Source organism: Alosa sapidissima, chromosome 4 (genome assembly GCF_018492685.1).
Source record: "Alosa sapidissima isolate fAloSap1 chromosome 4, fAloSap1.pri, whole genome shotgun sequence".
Classification (NCBI taxonomy): domain Eukaryota; kingdom Metazoa; phylum Chordata; class Actinopteri; order Clupeiformes; family Clupeidae; genus Alosa; species Alosa sapidissima.
This window is the reverse complement of record NC_055960.1, coordinates 38,283,017-38,290,516: the sequence shown is the minus strand read 5'-3', so window position 1 is coordinate 38,290,516 and position 7,500 is coordinate 38,283,017. Positions and strand designations below refer to the sequence as shown.

General features: G+C 42.9%; 1 protein-coding gene and 1 long non-coding RNA gene across 2 annotated transcripts in view; both read left to right on the top strand.

The window, feature by feature from the left end:
- Positions 1-2,099: 2,099 nt before the first annotated feature.
- Positions 2,100-3,315, top strand: LOC121706761. Its single transcript, XR_006031157.1, has 2 exons — positions 2,100-2,523; positions 2,563-3,315. It is a non-coding gene; the product is annotated as an uncharacterized LOC121706761 (long non-coding RNA).
- A 2,359-nt stretch (positions 3,316-5,674) lies between these two features.
- Positions 5,675-7,500, top strand: part of tmem51b (transmembrane protein 51b) — a 6,016-nt gene continuing 4,190 nt past the window's right edge. Inside the window, 1 exon segment of the mRNA XM_042088760.1 lies at positions 5,675-5,935. The gene's annotated coding sequence lies outside the window, so the exon portion shown is untranslated.

The window sequence follows — 7,500 nt, the reverse complement described above, 5'->3', positions numbered from 1 at the left end:
AAACTTTTGTTTTTTATTTTCTGTCAGTTAGCAGTTGATGTAGAAGCACCTAACATAATTTGACTTCAGCGGTGACAAGTCCTGTTGCGAGAGAGAGAGAGAGAGAGAGAGAGAGAGAGAGAGAGAGAGAGAGAGAGCACCTGCAAAGTGGTGCTGTGCGCGTGTGTGTCTGCATGGGGTTACGTTCGGTTCAAGTCAGAAGTTGGTTCGTCCGGTCCCGCATTCATGCTGCTCCATTATTAGATTAACGTTATCAGACAGCACTGTAAATGTATGCAAGAATTTCTCGCATTATATTGGCTAGGTCTTGAATAAATCATGCGCTATCCTATCGCACGCTGAAATGTAGGCTATGCCCTGTAAACGTTGGCGAACATGTGGGAATTTGGTGACTGTTTTTAATTGTCCTGTTATTCTCGGGATCTACTGGGCAAGTCCTAAAGATCTACTGGTCGATCGCGATCGACGGGTTGGCGACCACTGGTGTACACCATCAAGGGGAAAAAAGAAAACAATAGAACTGAACAGAAATATTTTACAGGTTTTAGTTATGGAACCTGAACATTGTGTAGACAAACTTTGAGGAAAATCAGAGTCTGTGCTGCAACCTTTTTCCTGGATTTTGTCTGATTTGACACGGAATGACCCAGGAGTGGCCAGCGTGTCCTAGGGTTTTGGGGTCACCCAGTCTGCTACTGATCCGTACACTCTGCTCATACGAACTCTGGGCTCAGGAGCCACACACACACACATAATTACACACACACACACAAATACATACTCACACACACACACACACACACACAGGAATGACTCAGGAGCGACACAGTACCCTATTTGTCTTCAAGATGGCCATCACAACCTCGGTAAAAACTACATGCTATACCTGTCATCTTAATCAAGCCATGAAAGCCATGAAAACTTCTCTAAACTTTTCTCTAAACTTCTCTTGAACATCACTCACCACTAAGTTCAAAACATGAGTGTTTAAAAATAACCTTTAGCGGGAGCGCTGTGGTGCAACAGGCTATAGCCCCCACACCATGTACGGGTCAACAGGCTACAGCACCCACATCATGTACGGGTCAACAGGCTACAGCACCCACATCATGTACGGGTCAACAGGCTACAGCACCCACACCATGTACGGGTCAACAGGCTATAGCACCCACACCATGTACGACTCCAAGTGTCCACGGAGACCCTGGCCAGTCTGACCTGCGGTCATGTCTCCATCTCTCTCTCCTGCGGTCAGATCCTGATCCCACCCAATCTCTCTCTCTTTCTCTTTCTCTCACTCACTTCCTGTCAAAAATAACCTTTAGTAAACATTCCTGCACTGAATCTCCAAAAGGACAGTTAATGAACCACAGACGGGTTAACATTCACCACACAAACACACACACACACACAGGCACACACACTCACCTCCAGGCCTCGGCTCCACCTGTGTGTCAGGTACCTGGAGAGGAAGCACACATACACCCTGCCGGAGCATCTGGGTCAACCGTCCCGGATTACAGCCACATCAGAGCCAGTGCTGAGCCACATCAGAGCCAGAGCTGAGCTGCTGTCATCTTCCTGCTGGGTTAATGATGCACCTGGCAAACACCTGACTCTGGAACTCTGACATGGTGGTGGGTGTAGCCAGACCACACCAAGAGCAGATCCACACACACCAAGAGCAGATCTAGACCACACACACCAAGAGCAGATCTAGACTCACACACACCAAGAGCAGATCCACACACACCAAGAGCAAATCTAGACTCACACACACCAAGAGCAGATCCACACACACCAAGAGCAGATCTAGATTCACACACACCAAGAGCAGATCTAGACTCACACACACCAAGAGCAGATCTAGACCACACACACCAAGAACAGATCTACACACACCAAGAGCAGATCTAGACTCACACACACCAAGAGCAGACTCACACACACCAAGAGCAGATCCACACACACCAAGAGCAAATCTAGACTCACACACACCAAGAGCAGATCCACACACACCAAGAGCAGATCTAGACTCACACACACCAAGAGCAGATCTAGATTCACACACACCAAGAGCAGATCTAGACTCACACACACCAAGAGCAGATCTAGACTCACACACACCAAGAGCAGATCTAGACCACACACACCAAGAACAGATCTACACACACCAAGAGCAGATCTAGACTCACACACACCAAGAGTGCTGATCTGGAGGCAATTTTGTGTATCCGGGCCAGACCAGAGACGCATGCGGGCCACATCAGAGTGTGTTTGTGTGTGTGTGTGTGCCCTCTGCAGTCTGGCAGACCTGTCTCAGTGTGTGCAGTCTGCTGTGTACCGTTTGTGTGTGTGTGTGTATGAGGGATGGTATGACTGAGGACCGTCACCCACGAATGTGTCCTACATACCAGCATCTGGAATGTAAAGGGATGTTTTTGGTTTTGTTTGTCTGTAATCAACTGTCCAGTTTGAATGTAGCATAATAGTCATGCCAGGTAACCAGTGCAGTCATGCCAGGTAACCAGTGTAGTCATGCCAGGTAACCAGTCATGCCAGGTAACCAGTGTAGTCATGCCAGGTAACCAGTGTAACGTGCAGTAGTAATCTAAGACCTTCGGACATGTCAGTTTTCAATTTGCCTGCTGCATTCCATAGTTATGACTTGTCAAGAACAAGGAGGAGTTGGGATCAGTGTGTGTGTGTGTGACTGCAGGATAAGATGTCTCACCAACGTATGACAGTCACACACACACTCACACACAAAAGACACAACATTTGACACACATTCTGCGGGATAACAGGTCTTAACAATGTCTGACACACATGAACACACACTTTGTGGGATAACTGGTGTTATAAACTTCGCATGTACACACACACACACACACAGTGGGATAACAGGTTTAGCTGCTTCTTGTCGTGACCAAATGAAACCTTCAGGCAGCAGGAGCCAGCAGCCCCATGGAGCCTGCAACTGCCATGCTTTGGGAAAGGAAAAGGGGTGTGTGTGTGTGTGTGTGTGTGTTGCAGGTCCCCAGGTGTGTGTGTGTGTGTGTGTGTGTGTTGCAGGTCCCCAGGTGTGTGTGTGTGTGTATTGCAGGTCCCCAGGTGTTTGGTTGCATATTTATGATAACATTTTGTAGTCTCTCTAATTGACCACTGTTTCTTAAGTTTCGCTCCAGAGTGGGAGATGGGAAAAGTGATCTCTTATCTGTTCACATTATTTTCATGTAAAAATGATCTACAGCTATGAAAAAAGCTGTTATGATGGTAATCATGACTTTTGAATAAATTCATGTTTAACAATAACATTCTGACCTTGTCTGTGTCTTATTTTTATGATTATGGTATTTGGCTTTTATCCAAAGCCACTTTCATTTACATTTACATGTATTTAGCGATGCATCTATCCAAAGCCACTTACATGTAAATTATATTACAAGGACTATTGTCCCTGGAGCAACTCCAAAAGAACTTAAAGCAACACCAAAGAATTTTTTGTACCTTAAAATAATGTTTCCAAATCGCTTCAGTGGTTCATCAACTCGTAACAGGGTGAACGGCACTTTCTGCATTCGCTTTGCGGCCCTCTATCGGCTATAACCGCACTATGAAAGTTTGCTGGATCGGGTAGTGGATCTGTAGTTCGATGGAATGAGACATAAGAAACTAAAATTTGACTTGCATCTGATGTCGCAATACATCATACTTTCATAAAATCATGCAACATATTCTACCTTGTCTGTGGACATTGTTATTTGCAAAGCTGGTGCTGGATAAACAAATGGTGCGTGTGACAGAGGAAAAGTTCTTTGGTGTTGCTTTAAGTGTCTTGCTCAAGGGCTATATCAGTAGGATATAAACACTACAATACTAGTTAAGAATTGTAGCTTCAAGTAAATTTGAAAAGCCTACATAAACATAATAATAACAACAACAATAACATTATCAAATATCAAGGTTCAAGGTGTCTTTATTATCCCCAAGGGACAATTTGTTATGTACGGAGCCCCTAAGGCATACATGGGCAACATACGGCCCGCGGGCCACATCCGGCCCGTGGGCTTTCCCTGACCGGCCCGCGTAAGGTCCGTGAAAGAACAATAGTCAAGAGCCTAGCATAGATAATGCATGCAAATCAATATCGTTGTTTTTAATTTTGAAAGCGACTGCTATTTATACGCCCATAAATTTGTGCGTGGATGCATACGACGTAAACACCCTCACTGATGTGCTGGTGAATAGAATTTATGCTTCTGCGTCGACACAATGCAGTTGCCTTTACGTCGGCGTAAACCTTTCAAAGTTTTGTGTCTCTTATGTCTGCGTCGCTCACCACCGCAAAGGTTATTAGAACGAACTCCTACTGCTGCTCGTTGGCGATACGAAGTGTTCATTTCAAAACGTTACTGGCAGATAGACAGTTTACAATCGGATAACCCCGTAATTGTAACCAAAATATGTCTGAGTTTATTTGCAAAGCTTATGTTAGCGAACTAGTATGATGCTACTACCCACAGGTTGCTTGAAGCAGCCGGCTCAACACACAGAGCGAGTTGACCAATCACAGTTATGTGCATAAAGTTAAAGCAAAAACATAGCCTACATTTTAAAAATAGTTTTCTTTGTGCATGTTGATTAACTAATGACAGCCTACTATTGTCTGCTCCACATTTTCGTAGTCTAATTCTGCATAGAGTTAATTTAATGATGGCAATGATTTAATGATGAAATATTGCTGAGTGTTGATGAAATGGTGGCCTATCGGTTGTACTGACTCCTTCACATTTTCATGACCTAGCCTAATTATATAGATATTGTAGTACTTTTTTATATCAGTCTTTGAAAACTGAAAAAAATGTCAATGTCAAAAAATAATTTTCGAGAATGAGGATTAAATACTGGACATAGATTAAATATTGCTGTTTTTCCTTTGTCTCCCTCACATTTTCATCTGTTCTTACGACTAGTAAACAAAACCATATGATTTACCTAATGTTATACAAGAACAGAATATGATTTACTTAATGTTATACAAGAACAGAATAGAATTGAACAGAATTGAGTTCAGACTTGAGTTCGGTATTTTGGGTCCGGCCCTCCTCAACAGTCCCAGTTTGTCATGTGGCCCCTTGGGGAAATTAGTTGCCCACCCCTGATCTAAGGGGACATGAGCAAAAAAAATCTAAAGTTTAGTTTCATGTGCTCACTTGAAACTTTCATGAGCGCACATGAAACTTTCACGTGAGCACATGAAAGTTTCGTGTGCACACGCAAAACCTTTTCACATCAAAGTTTCAGATGAGCACATGAAAGTTTTACATGCGCACATGTTTCATGTAAGCACATGAAACTAAACTTTAGATTTTGTTTTGCTCATGTCCCCTTAGGGGTTTCGTAGTTATGCAATATCAACAGTAAAAATATTTGACTTTTCATTAACAAAAAACTATGAACATACTATGACTCCGTCCGGAACATAATTAATTTATTAAATGCAGGGTGAAATGATGAATCTTAACAATGCTCATGTTATAATACAGTATTTCAACTTCATTTAATTATACTGAAGTTCGCGGAGAGTCTGCATTCTGGTTTGGTGTGGTCACCTAACCACCGAGGTAAGCGCAAAAACGTGCCTCTTCCGCATTACAAACCGACTAGCACTAGGACCAATGAAGGCTGCATTAACAACGCTTCACAATTAGGGTAGACTTCTATGGGTAGCAGCGCTTTGAGTGGAATTTGGACAAAGTTCCTTTCTTTGATAAACCACCACAAGAAAGAAACAGACAAATCCACAGAAGAAAGAGACCCGCTATCCACCTGCGTGAGGGCGTTTTAAATCCCGGCAGAGTATTACCTGTTTAATTCCAGGTGGTTTCTTCTCGGAATTGAACAGAAAGGGCATTGTGTGTTCGGAATCAAGGTAAGGGCTAGGCCGACTCGTTTACATGTCACCTTGACCGATGGTGTGAATACAAAACTATAGATCCGCATGACAATGTCCAGTAGAGGAATTATTTAATTGTGAGAGCCCTGGCGCCCGCCCGGTGTGAAGATTGTTTCCTCAAACGAAGTTCCTCCGAACTTGGCAGGCATTCATTAGTCATGGCGCTGGCATTCATTAGTCGTGGCGCTGGAAGTCACACACTAAGCACTTAAGTGTCACCAGGACCCTCGTGGGTTTTCCAATAGAGTTCTTATTTTTACTGTAACAAGTTTCGTATTTGAACTTTTACGCTCCGAATATTTCTGGAGAAGCCACAGAAACATCCGTGTCACTCACACCAGAACAGAGTTCCAGTTCCAGTAGGATAGATTACGTGGAGACTCTTGTCATCTTCATGCAGGTTGCGGAAGGATTTCCCCCATATCGCACTTTTAAATGGCCTGTAGAAGTGATTGTATGAGTGAACTGTGTCAGAAAAGAGTTCGTTGTCGTAGCTTTTCGTGTGTGTTACCTGCATGAAAGGCATTTCTTAACTAGTAGTTTTTTCACCTGGACCACGCCTCTTCAAACAGCTAGGCCTACTTCTCTCGACAGGTGTGATTTATAGGTGTTGCTTACCTGTTAGTAATTAAGTTTACTGCGCTGGTAAACACCCAGTGTTCCGTCACGGTGTATATGGCCGTGTTTGACAGTTTTGATCATTACGCGGCACTGTTACCTGGTGGGGTTGATAATATCACAAGGACAAAGAATCTCTCTCTGTTTATGCCCTCCCCTCCTCTTATCAGTGCATGCTACAGGACATGTCCGCTGCAGTGTCGTCTAAAAAAAACATGCTGTACACTTTTCAGTTAGTTTACAATATTCCCTGAGATGCTGCCAGATGCACATAGTACGACTACACCTTTATATTGTCTTCAGAACTGAATTTGTTGAAAACACCTTTGAGAAATTGCCCTCCATTTCCAATCAACTACTACAGTAGGCTATTCATCAAACATCTATCCACAAAATAAGCAAACCACGAGGATGTTAATAATTATAAAGCTATCACAATTAAAATGATAACCATATGGTATTAGGCAGAATTAAAATAACATTAGAATAAACTAGAATGTAATGCCAGAGGAATTACAATAGTGGATGGAAAGCTGCTTGCTTAATGTTGGTGGGAAATTCCTGGAAAAAAAAACATTATTAAATCACTTAATCTTTCAGTTCATACAAACCCTCGTACCAAAAGACCTTGTGTCAAGGCGTTCTTGAGATATAACACTCAAGGTGTTTTTGACCTTGACATTTGACCTTTGACCTCCAACATCAACTCACTTCATCTTTGAGTCCATACAAACACTTGTACCAAATTTGAAGCATATGCGTCAAACCGTTCTGGAGATATAATGCGCAAAGCATGAGATATGGCTGTGACTTTTATTGACACAACGGAAACACTTAAACAGGATGTGTAGTTTTAGAGAGCACCAGATTGTATGCATTAGAAGCTGAGACAGTTTGATTCACAGGTGACACCTGTGCCAGTG